Source organism: Giraffa tippelskirchi, chromosome 11 (assembly GCF_054371585.1).
Source record: "Giraffa tippelskirchi isolate mGirTip1 chromosome 11, T2T-mGirTip1v1.2.pri, whole genome shotgun sequence".
Classification (NCBI taxonomy): domain Eukaryota; kingdom Metazoa; phylum Chordata; class Mammalia; order Artiodactyla; family Giraffidae; genus Giraffa; species Giraffa tippelskirchi.
This window is the reverse complement of record NC_137285.1, coordinates 130,446,498-130,458,965: the sequence shown is the minus strand read 5'-3', so window position 1 is coordinate 130,458,965 and position 12,468 is coordinate 130,446,498. Positions and strand designations below refer to the sequence as shown.

General features: G+C 35.8%; 1 long non-coding RNA gene across 1 annotated transcript in view; it reads right to left on the bottom strand.

The window, feature by feature from the left end:
* The window catches only part of LOC145526852 (uncharacterized), a 466,924-nt gene that overhangs the window by 373,171 nt on the left and 81,285 nt on the right, over positions 1-12,468 (bottom strand). Inside the window, exon 4 of the long non-coding RNA XR_014069238.1 lies at positions 4,763-4,817. This is a non-coding gene — a long non-coding RNA (uncharacterized LOC145526852). The remainder of the gene's footprint in view (positions 1-4,762; positions 4,818-12,468) is intronic.

Here is a 12,468-nt window from a genome sequence, read left to right as displayed (position 1 = left end):
TGATTTCTTCTAAAGAATAAATTTTGAAACTTGAATTCAAAACAGGAAAGCTAAATTCTTATTGCAAATTCTTAAACTATAAGTATATAGGGATTTTCCAGGCAAGAGTACTGGAGTGGGGTGCCATTGCCTTCTCCGAGTATATAGATACTTGTGTAAAAATACAGATTATGTGCTTCATGTACAAATATTTTCCATTCAGTCCTCTTAAAAGAATAAAGTGTAAGCAATTTTTATTTAGCCCAGTTTTCTTATATTTGTGCCTTCATCTGAGAACACCCACCTTCTGACAGTGCTGCTGACATGTCACCCCCAATATGACAGTTTCATTATTTTATCCATTGTCTGAGGGTTGGACAAATCCAATATATTCTAAGTTTAAGTAAACTTCAGCTTAGAAAACTTAAGAGAAAAATACCATTTTATAGTAAAAGAATTCCAATCAAAGATCTTAGGGAAGATATAAATTAAAAGAAAAACCACAAATATTGACATTGAAAGCCTAGGGTTATTTACAACTTGTATGTAAACTCTATTTCCCTGTTTTAAATTGCATGCGCACTTCTTTTGCGTCTCTTTACCTCCTGAAGTTTTGTGGGGTTTTTTTTCCCTTTAGTTCTTTAATATTAATAGCACTTAACTTCTTGCATTTCTTTTCCCAGTATTTAATTTTTCCTTGTTAAACAAACCTAGAATATATATTAATAGATCTCCATTATAAAGGTAATATAGACTCATTATATAGATATGAAACATAGAGACAAGTAGTAGAAAGAAGTACCTATTGTTTTAACACTAAAAGATAACCAACATTGATCCTTTTCTTACAATTTCAGAATCACTAGGCCAAGAAGACACTTGAGAAATCACTTCAAATATACTATGTCCTCTATAAAGACCAAAGGTGGAAATTCTGCCACTACACTCACACATTTTTAAGGCCAAACAATAACCTTGAATAGGAAAATGAGAATTTTAGTAGTGACTGTCACTTATTTTGCCAATGAAGAAAAAACTTCAGGATAATGAAGCAATTGACTAAGGAAAAACAGCTTGCACTGGCCTGAGAAATGAAAGATAGTTCGCCTGCACTTTCCCTCTGTCATTTTCCTATAGTCACAAGACATGGCGTGTTTTCCACCCATTGAGTCAGTGATGCTATCTAACCATCTGTCTCATCCTCTGCCATCCCCTCTCCTCCTGCCCTCAATCTTTCCCAGCAATAGGGTCTTTTACAATGAGTCAGCTCTTCGCATTAGGTGGCCAAAGTGTTGGAGCTTCAGCATCAGTCCTTCCCATGAATATTCAGGGTCGATTTCCTTTAGAATTGACTGACCTGATCTCTTGCAGTCCAAGGGACTCTTAAGAGTCTTCTCCAGCATCACAATTCAAAAACATCAATTCTTTGGCACTCAGCCTTCTTTATTGTCCAACTCATATCTGCACATGACTACTGGAAAAACCATAGCTTTACTCAAAGTATAAAGTGTACAGAGTGACTTTATTTGGGGATTTGGTCTTCACCAATAGAGTCAAGGTAAAATGAGGTCATATTGAGTTAGACTGGGCCTTAAATCCAACAACTAATATCCTTACAAGAGAAGATAACAGAGATACAAATACACAGAGGGAAGAAGGCCATGGGAAGACAGAGGCAAAAGGGATTCTTTCCTAGTGTCCTCAGAAGGACCACGGTCCTGCCAACCAACATCTTGATTTCAGACTCCTAGTTGTCAGTATCTGTCCCAATTTGGAGCAAGCAGGTCAACCTTTCATATAAGTAAGTACAAATCTGTTTTAGCTGTCTATGTTTTGTTTTGTTCCACTTTTGAACCAAAAGCTGAACTTACACATGTAGTATAACCAGACTTATAAGTAATGGAAGCTTGCACCTTGGAAGAAAAGCTATGACAAACCTAGAAAGAGTATTAAAAAGCAGAGACATTATTCTGCCAACAAAGGTCCATATATTTAAAGCTATGGTTTTTCCAGTAGTCATGTATGGATGTGAGAGTTGGACCAAAAAGAAGACTGAGCACAGAAGAATTGGTGCTTTTGAATGAAGACCCTTGAGAGTCTCTTGGACCACAAGATCAAACCAGTCAATTCTAAAGGAAATCAACCCTGAATATTCATTGAAAGGACTGATGCTGAAGCCGAAGCTCCAATACTCTGGCCACCTGATGTGAAGAGTTGACTCATTGGAAAAGACTCTCATGCTGGGAAAGATAGAAGGCAGGAGGAGAAGGGGACAACAGAGGACGAGATGATTGGATGGCATCACTGACTCAATGGACGTGAATTTGAGCAAGCTCTGGGAGATGGTGAAAGACAGGGAAGCCTGGTATTCTGTAGTCTATGGGGTCACAGAGTCAGACAAACTGAGCAACTGAACAACAACATGCAATCGATGGTAAATATATATAAACATATACATGGAAATATGGGCCAATGAACTATGCGGTTACTCTTCTGTATGAATAACAATAGTGTTTACTATTGTGATTTCTAACCCAGATTCCCAGCCTTCTCTACTTCCTAGATGGACTCCATCTAATGATAAGGATGATGATGATGACAACCCACATGAATAACTATTATCACTATAAGTTACCATTTTTGTACTCTTACTCTATACTAGGCATTACTCTAATTACTTTGCATATACTGTCTATTTTATCTTCTCATTAATAATAACTGAATGATAGGTATTCTTATGGTAGTGTCACATATGAAGAAACTGAGGTTTAGGGAGCCTAAGTGAATTGCCATAAGGTCACCCAGTGGTAAATGGCAAAGTTAGAAATCAAACCCAGGTGTGTCTAACACAACAGGTCATATTGGTAACCACTAACTTTCATGGTCTCCCTTATTTATCATCTCCTGTATCCTCCTTTCAAATTGGCTCTTTGGCAGGACCAGTGTTATTCCACATCTAAACTGGTGGAATGCCCAAAATGGAGTGAAAATCCCTCCCAAGGCTTTGCCTAACATCTTTCTAGATTCCCTTTATATCCAAGATGGCAGGAGTCATCAGTCTTGGGCTTGGGAAGTCCTTTCTGACATTTCTAAACAGGAGAGGAAGTAGAGTGAAGCATAATTCTCTTATGAAGCTCCCACACCTCCAGCTGAAGAATTTGGCTTGCTGATACACAGATGCAGACTTTCAAAGTCCTTCCTTATATGGATAAAAATATATAATAGTGGAAGCACATCCTTCAAACTGAAAAGAAGGGGAAAATTCAATCAGCTGATGAAAGGAGGAAAATCAGAAAGAGATTCAGGGACTGATTTCTGGTGTCTTCTGTGTGGTTGAAATTAGGAGGTGTGATCTAGGTAGCTTACTGCTTAGAATGTTCTTTCTGCACTTCCTATTTCACAAGAGGTTGGAGTCATCTCAGTGGGAGAGTAGGGAAAAGTCAATGAATAACCTGCATTTTATTCATGTTAATTTTCACTGTGTAAGTATTCATATTTATTTTCAAAAAAACACAGGTAAGAGCATAAGGAAAATAAAATTTTAAATCTATATATACAGAAATGACTATTTTAATGCTATAGTACCCTTTTTCTATTCTAGTCATTCACATCTAATATATTTAATATAGTTATAATTGTCTAAGCACTCTACACAGATCATGTATCTATATATCATACAAGTTAAACTCTAAATAAATACACTTACTTTTACAAAAGTAGGGATACCATATACAGTTTTCTGTAACTTATTTCTTAACAACATATTATGAACATTTTCCATATCAAAAACATAAATTCACATGATAGTTTTAAATGTGACATAATGTTTTATGATATAGATCAATGATAACATCTTTCAAGTCCTCTTACAGTAAATTTTAATAATTTCATTTTTTTTCTATTGTAAATATTATGGTGATGAACATCCTTAGAATTCATCTGATTGATTCCTTGGAACAGCCTTCTAAAATTAGACTCAATTCAAAGAGTATGTCACCTTTTGATATACACTGCCCTCTAGAAATACTAGAGGGAGTACTAGTTTACTCCCACAAGTAAAATATAAAGATGTCCATTTTCTAACACCCTCGCCCACACAAGCCCTGGCTAATGGCATATTTAAAAACTATTTTATGGCATGATACTTTTGCGTAGGAACGAAACTTCAGTATTAAGTGTTAATGTGTGCGTGCATACTCATGTGTGTCGGACTCTTTACAACCCCATGGACTAGAGCCTGCCACGGTCCTCTGTCCATAGAATTTTCCAGACCAGAATACTGGAGTAGATTGTCATTTCCTACTCCAGGGGAATCTTCCCAACCCAGGGATGGAACCTGTGTCTCTTATGTCTCCTGCATTGGCAAGTAGATTTTTTTTACCAACAGCACCACCTGGGAAGCCCCTTTGGGAGGATACCACAATGCAATATATATGCTATGTGTGTATGTATATCTTGTTTGACCAAAATAGAGAAGCAAGTTATCCATCGCTTGATGAAGATGATTTGCTAAGGAATAACAATTAATGGTATATTAAATGGCAAACTAAATTAATGGTAAGAATATTAGCAATTTTGGTAGTTTACCATACATGTTAGTTCCCTCAAAACATTCTTGGATTACAGTTTCTAATAGCATCAGAAACTTCGGTTTTAATGACTTGAATGACATTTATTAACTTTCCTATTATTAGTGCAAAGTAAACCAGCATTATTTTACAGCCAAAAAAATAATTAATCTGCACTACAGTTCCTCTTTTGTGAGTCATCAAATGCCACCTACCTGTGACAAGTTTCAGAGCCATTAGAAGCGATTTTCCATCCTCTGCAATGTCTTCCTGACAAAAGAAAAATTTACAAAGTATACAAATTTGGTTTTTCTCAGCCAAGAGATTATATTTATTTTAAAGGTGGTTTACACTGGAAAGAGAAATATGAAAGATCTATATTTTAGCTTCCTTTGCACCTATATGGATCTATTTCCATGACTGAAAGGCAAGCCAGATATTTTGCTTCAAATTTAAAAAAGAGAGAGAGAAGGAAGAAAAAGCCCACCCCATCAATATGCTAAGTGTAGTTCTTAAGTATTTATCAGTTTCTCAAGGGCAGTGGAAGAGTAAAACTATTCTGTACAGTTTACAAGGCAAAACTATAATCCAGTCTCAGTGTTCCTACATGTTCATGGATGAGGCATATCCTGCCTCAGGTTCATCTGTGCAAGAATCATCAACATCAATGTGCTCTTTTCCTAATTTGGCTTTGAGTCACTGCCATGAGATTATCAACATTTTAGAACAAAATGATTCTATTTTAAAGTTCTGTTTGTTTTTTTTTTTTTTACAGAACTTTATTTTGTTTAAGATTCCATTCTTACTATCACTTGGAACACTTTTGCCTCAACTGTTAATTTAAGAAAGTCAAAGTCCTCAAACAATGCAACAATGCCAAGGAAACGAATTTAACATGCAAAGCTAAATGGGGGTTCCACCTCGCTCCACAGTGATGCTTCTTAGAGCAGCTCATATAGGCTCTGATAAGGATCCAGTTTAGGACTGGCAAAGACTAGAAAAATGAGTGATGCACTTTATTTAGGTGTCTCATCTCTGGAAATGGCTGCTTTCTTTTTATATCACTTATAATTAAATACTTAAGGATTTTTCTAATCTTTTCTAGAGTGATGTTTCAAAATATCCAGTTGCATGAGATAAAACCAGACTCCCATGCTTATGCGGTCAGAAAGTTGAGCTAGAATCACACCTAAATTCTACAATCCAGTGATCCATCCCAGGGAGAAACTGTGTAACTTCCCTCATGAGCATCTCTCCGTTTCAGAATTAGCTAACAGTAAATACCTTAGAACCCACTAACAACAACTGAGGCTGATGTAACATGATGTGGAACTGCATCTACTATACTATATCTATATATTGTTAGTATAAACTGGCTATTTAGTTGAGCTGTTGGGTGGATGCAGTCAAGCATCAAGGTCATTACAGGGATTGAGATCATTCTAAGCAGTTCATAGAGTAGAAAGACAGTCAAGAAGGCCTTGGTTCCAATTCTAGAATTTATTAACTGTACAATTGGTTAATTCCTGAACCCATCTGGGACCCAGTTTTATAGTTTGCAATCGGGAAGAGCTTTAGTGAAGATAAATATTTAATTAGGTAACACAGTACCAGCACATAAGGGGTACACAATAATCATTTGTTGAATAATTGAGTGATCAATTCTCAGGAATTCAAGAATTAACAAAATCTTTCTATTCTACTGAAGATGAACTGACCAACAAGATAGTTTTGTTGTTTCTAAAGTTACTGACATATTTTTTCCTCTTTCTTTGCTTTTTTTAAAGAAACTTTAAATTTGAATGCCTATCTACTGAATGGTTCAGAAAATTGATGCCTAAAATTATTTTTCCCATCATCTCATCTCTGCCTAACTATTAAAGAAGAACAACAAAAAAGAAAAAAAAAATCACCCCACTGTTATTATGTCAGACACTTCTCTTTCTGTTTCAAAATTATTAATAGCTGCCTCAGCAGTGAATTCCTTTGTGGCCCTTTATGTTCTGGAGAATCACCATAACTTTAAGTACTGTCACTGTACCTTAAACCTTACTATACATAAAGAGATGAGAAAGTTTCTGAAAACATGTGACCTTCCTTAAGGTGGAAGAAGTAGATGGTGGTCAAAAAAAAAAAATATATATATATATATATATATACATACACACATAGCATATATATTGCATTGTAGTATCCTTCCCAGGTGGTGCTGTTGGTAAAAAAAAATCTACTTGCCAATGCAGGAGACATAAGAGACACAGGTTCCATCCCTGGGTTGGGAAGATTCCCCTGGAGTAGGAAATGACAATCTACTCCAGTATTCTGGTCTGGAAAATTCTATGGACAGAGGACTGTGGCAGGCTCTAGTCCATGGGGTTGTAAAGAGTCCGACACACATGAGTATGCACGCACACCCTCCCAAAACACATCAGGCAGAGTTGTTTTATTGTTAAGACATATCTCTTAGGTGTGCAACAAATCACATAGGTTGGTTTACTGAACACCCGTTTCAACCCCTCTTTCTTTGTTTCCATCTGTTTTATCGTTATCAATTTCCTCAAACCTAGAGGTGACCCAGCTCTGGTAAGTGAGGCATGAGTATGTGACTGCCAAGAAACCTTTTCCTCTTTTTCCTCTTCATTCCTGTAACTCAGACTAAATCCCTGGAGAAGCAACAGCCTCTTGCAGCCAATAGGACAAAATACAGAGTAAGGACAGTGAAAGCTGAGTTAGCCTAAGTTCCATGTTTAATTGAGACATGTACTTTCCTAAGGTTATTATTATTATTTTTTTAATGAACATAAAGTCCTTACTTTTTTAAGCTACTAAAGAAAGGGATTTTTGAACTTGTATTGGAATGCATCATGGTATAAAATCTGACTTCAAATCCCCTCTTTGAGCTGATTTCTTTGATGTCTAAAGTCAGATATTTTGTCTATGCTGTTTTCACATAACTTTGTGCATATGATTTTGCAACAACAAAAAATGTTCTCATTGAGGTATAAATCAAAAAGCACATAAAATAAATATATCTTAATGGCCTATTCAAAGTGAGGCCAAACTTGGAACCAAGTCAAGAAATAGAACATCTCCAGAAACCCATCTTACTCACTGGAAAAGATCCTGATCCTGGGAAAGACTGAAGGCAGGAGGAGAAGGGGATGACAGAGGATGAGATGGTTGGATGGCATCATCAACTCAATGAACATAAGTTTGATCAAACTCTTCCAGGAGATAGTGAAGGACAGGGAAGGCTGGCACACTGCAGCCTGTGGAGTTGCAGAGTTGGACACAACTTAGCAACCGAACAAGAAACCCAGAGAGCCCTCTCATGCCACCTACTTGTCACTCTCCTTCCCCCTCCCCTGAAAACCACCAGATTAGTCTTTCCTGATTATGAATTTATACATAGGTAGATTATACACCCAGTGTGGGGTCACAAAGAGTTGGACACAACTGAGCGACTGAACAACAAACAATAAAATGTATTCTTTTGTGTCTGGTGCCTTTAGGAAAATACTGTATTTGTTCAGCTCATTCAGGTTTTTTTAATGTAGCAATAGTTCATTCATTTTCTTGCTGTTCAGCATTCCATTGTATAAATATACCACAATTTATTTATCTAATCTACTGTTGATGGATACTGGACTGTTTCCAGACCTAGGCAATTAAGAGTAATACTTCTATAAACATTCTTGTGCATGGCTTTTGGTGTACATATGTATAAATTTTTGTTAAATATATGCCTAGGAGAGGAATTGCTGGGTCATAGTGTATGCATATGTCAACTTTAACAGTATTACCAAACACTTCTGCAAAGAGTTTGCACAAATCAGGCTCCTATCATCAGTGCATGAAAATTCTAGAAGCTCCACATCTGCACCAATATTTGGGATTTCAGTCAAATTTACTTTAGTCTTTCTTGTGGGTATGAAATGAAATTTCACAATGGGTTTAACTTGGTATTTTTCTGACTAAAAATAATAAGAGTCAAAATATTTCAAATCTAACTTGGCTATTTGCATATGTTTTTGTGTGTGAAGTAACTGTCCATGTCTTTTTTCCACTTAAAATATTTTACCATTGAGCTGTATCCCTTTTTTTATTCTCATTAATTTGGAAAAGTGGTTATATATTCTGCACATTAACACTTTTCAGCTACATGTAATATAAATAATTCCCCCCACTTTGTGACATGGTTTTACATTGTCTTAATAGTAACCCTAATTTTAACAGAGTCTAATTTACTAATGCTCTTTTATGGCTAATGGTTTTATAGTATACTTAAGAAATATTTTACTACCTCAGGATTTGAAGGTTATCTTCTAAAAGCCCTACTGTTTTACGTTTCACGTGTAGATCTACAATACACCTTAATTAATATTTGTGTATAGTGTGAGGTAGATTTACTTTTTGAATATGATATCCACATAGTATGATTTCTTTATGATACAATAATGTGGCACCTTAGATTCTAAGGAATATGGTAATATTCTCAATTAACCACGTTATTTGCAATGACGGAATACAGCATAATATATTAAAATTTGATGAAAGTTTTGTGATAGGACAGAAACTGATGTATTTAAAACAGAGAAAAACTGAGTAAGCTTTTAAAAGTAAGAATAATTTAAATATATTACCTCTATCAATATGAATTCATGATTTTCAATAAATATTCCCAGTTCTAGTACCTCATCTAATATACACTTCAGGAAACACAAACTTTAGATCTCCAACACTATTGTTTATAGACGTTTAGTTAAATCTATCTTTTGGACAGAGAAAACCAAAATGTATCCAGAATGTCTTCTTGTCAGACTGTAAGAGTACTTTCAAAGTTATCTGGAATAGTGCTAAACAGGACATGAATTCTAACTGAAAGGATAAAAACAGAAGTAATAATTAAACTTCACTGGAGAGAGTTAACTTTTAAAGTGTCAGAGGTTCATAATATTACATAAAAGGGTAAATAATAAAAATTATACTAATTCAAAGTCATGAGTTAAAAATTATATTTTAATTTTTTTTTAAATAAATTTATTTATTTTAGTTGGGGGCTAATTACTTTACAATATTGTAGTGGTTTTTGCCTTATATTGACATGAATCAGCCATGGGTTTACATGTGTTCCCCATCCTGAACCCCCTTCCCACCTCCCTCCCCATCCCATCCCTCTGGGTCATCCCATTGCCCCAGCCCTGAGCATTTGTCTCATGCATCGAGCATGGAATGGTGTTCTGTTTCACATATGATAACATACATGTTTCAGTGCTATTCTCCCAGAACGTCCCACCCTCACCTTCTCCCTCAGAGTCCATAAGACTGTTCTATGCATCTGTGTCTCTTATTCTGTCTCGCATACACGGTTATCATTATCATCTTTCAAATTCCATATATATGCATTAGTATACTGTATTGGTGTTTTTCTTTCTGGCTTACTTCACTCTGTATAATGGGCTTTATACTGATAAACCCAAGCTATTTAAATATCATCTTCAAGTTTTTATCATTGTATAACTTGACTATCAGAAATGTTAATGCTATATATATATGTTATATATAAATGTTAATACATTATATATAACCATTATTTACTACTTATTTATATATATAAATATAGGTGCATATCAAAAATGTGAAACATACAAATGCTATATTCAGAATTAACTCAAATATACATATATTTTCATAAATTATAGGTAAAATTTTATTATAATATGTTGGATATTATAATACCATATGTCTCTACCCAGAGACTTGAAAGAGTAGGAAGAACTAAAAGACAAGGAGGAATTTTCCTTAAAATCCAAATATTATCTAAAGTAGAAATTCTCAACCAGTAGCATCAGCATCACATGGTGATTTGTGAAAATGCAAATTCCCAGACCTTCTGAAGCAGAAATGCTGGAAACGAGGTTTAGCAATCTGTAATTTTAAGGCCCTTCTGGTGATCCCAACGTACATTACAGTTTAAGAACTACTGATCTAATAAAATTATGTAAATTATTGCACAGCCTGAGCTATAAAGCTAAATTGTGTTTGATATTTAACACAGAACCCAAGTTCACAGGAGCTTGACTGATTATAGACCAAATAATCTACATTTTTCTCTGCACCACTGAGTTGGGACTTGTCATTTTGAGGCCTCACTAGATTCAAAATTACTAGAGTATGAATTCAAATTCAGATATGTCTTAAAACAAGACTACACTCCACACAACGTCATTCTCTGTCTCTCCCAACATTCATTTCAACTCTGCACACACACACACACACACACACACACAGAGGACAGAAGAAAGTCACTTGCCTAAACTGAAGCTTTTACCAAATCTTAGGCTCTATACATTTCAGTCACTCTAATCTTCATATCCATGTACATGAAGATGAGATGTGAAGAAACCCAAGTTCAGAGAGGTTAAGTCTAGTCACCAAAGTCATGTAGCCAGCAAGGGCAGAGCCAGGATTCCACTTTAAGTCTTCCTGAATCCACAGCTTAAACATGTGTTCCTCAGTATCACATACTTCTAATATGTACACCACAAGAGTTCAATAAAAGTTTATTGGGTGAACAGTGAGTGAAGGAATGACCTGAATTTCTTTGTTATGGCATTTTCATGGATTCCTTCAGTGGACATGTTCCAAGTAGCTTCCAGGAACTGCAAAGACACACAGACCAACATGACGATTCACTTAATGTGGGAGTCAGAAAGATACTAGAGTCACTGAGGAAGTCACTGACATCATTAAAATGTTTCGATCCTTCAGGAGAAGGATTTCAGTCACTCCATAATCTCAAGCTGTGTGTTTCTCACTGCTCTCTGAAAACAATGAACATACACAAAAGATGTAACAGAAACGGGTATAACTTTTTCAATGAAAATGTGAATTTTAATACCTCAAAAAGTAAATTATAATAATGCGAAACATTCCTGGTTCATTTAATTTAACTTACCTTCCAGATAACTTCTCAGAGAAACTTAAGAACGCAATACAATTCTAAAATCATTGTAAAATTACATGAAATGACATAAGGGGATGAATGCAATAGTTGCTAATGTTTCTTGGAGGAATCACGGGGCAAGAGAGAGAAAGAAACAGATTAAGCTGCTGTAGATATTTGTGGCTTGAATAGCAGCAGGAACGGGAAACACACAGGAGTAACATTTTAAAGCTGTGTGTGGGAGGCACTCACATGTAATATTTTGTCAACAGGATTTCTGCGCACACCTCTCACATGCTGCTTAGGGCGTTTCCCCTAGAATAGAGAGATTTCTGCGCACACCTCTCACACGCCGCTTAGGACGTTTCCCCCAGAATAGAGAGATTTCTGCGCACACCTCTCACACACTGCTTAGGACGTTTCCCCCAGAATAGAGATTCTCAACTTTTGTTTTTTCCCCTCACAAGCTGTCTAGCCTATGTAATTAAAGTCCGCCAGTAGAATAGCATTCAGGTGCTGACAAGATGGATAATTCCCTAGCCTTTGCCATAGAGAGAAAAAGCTAGACATTTTCATTTCACTCAACTACTCTTGTGAAAAATAATCTCTCTCATCTGCCTCCTAGAGCAATCTCCACTGCTGGCTTCCTGCAAAGTTTCTCTGCCAGGTCCAGATGACATTTTTCCTCTATTTTGCTGGTCGACATTCACTCTCTCCAAGTATGTTTATTAATATTTGATCAAATGTGTGGTAACACCTTGAGCCTTTATTCATGGTAATAATAAAAAATCATGGTGAAGCTCTCTAAAAGAGCTCACTATAAAGCAGAAACTGTTGTGAGAAGCTAGGAATCATTGATTTTCTCTTTATTTTTTATAAGCATGCAATCCCAATTTCCCAAAGCATTATCATGTGTATAGTTATTAAATTATGTTAACAGTTAGACTCAAGTTTGCACATTAATTAGCTCAAATC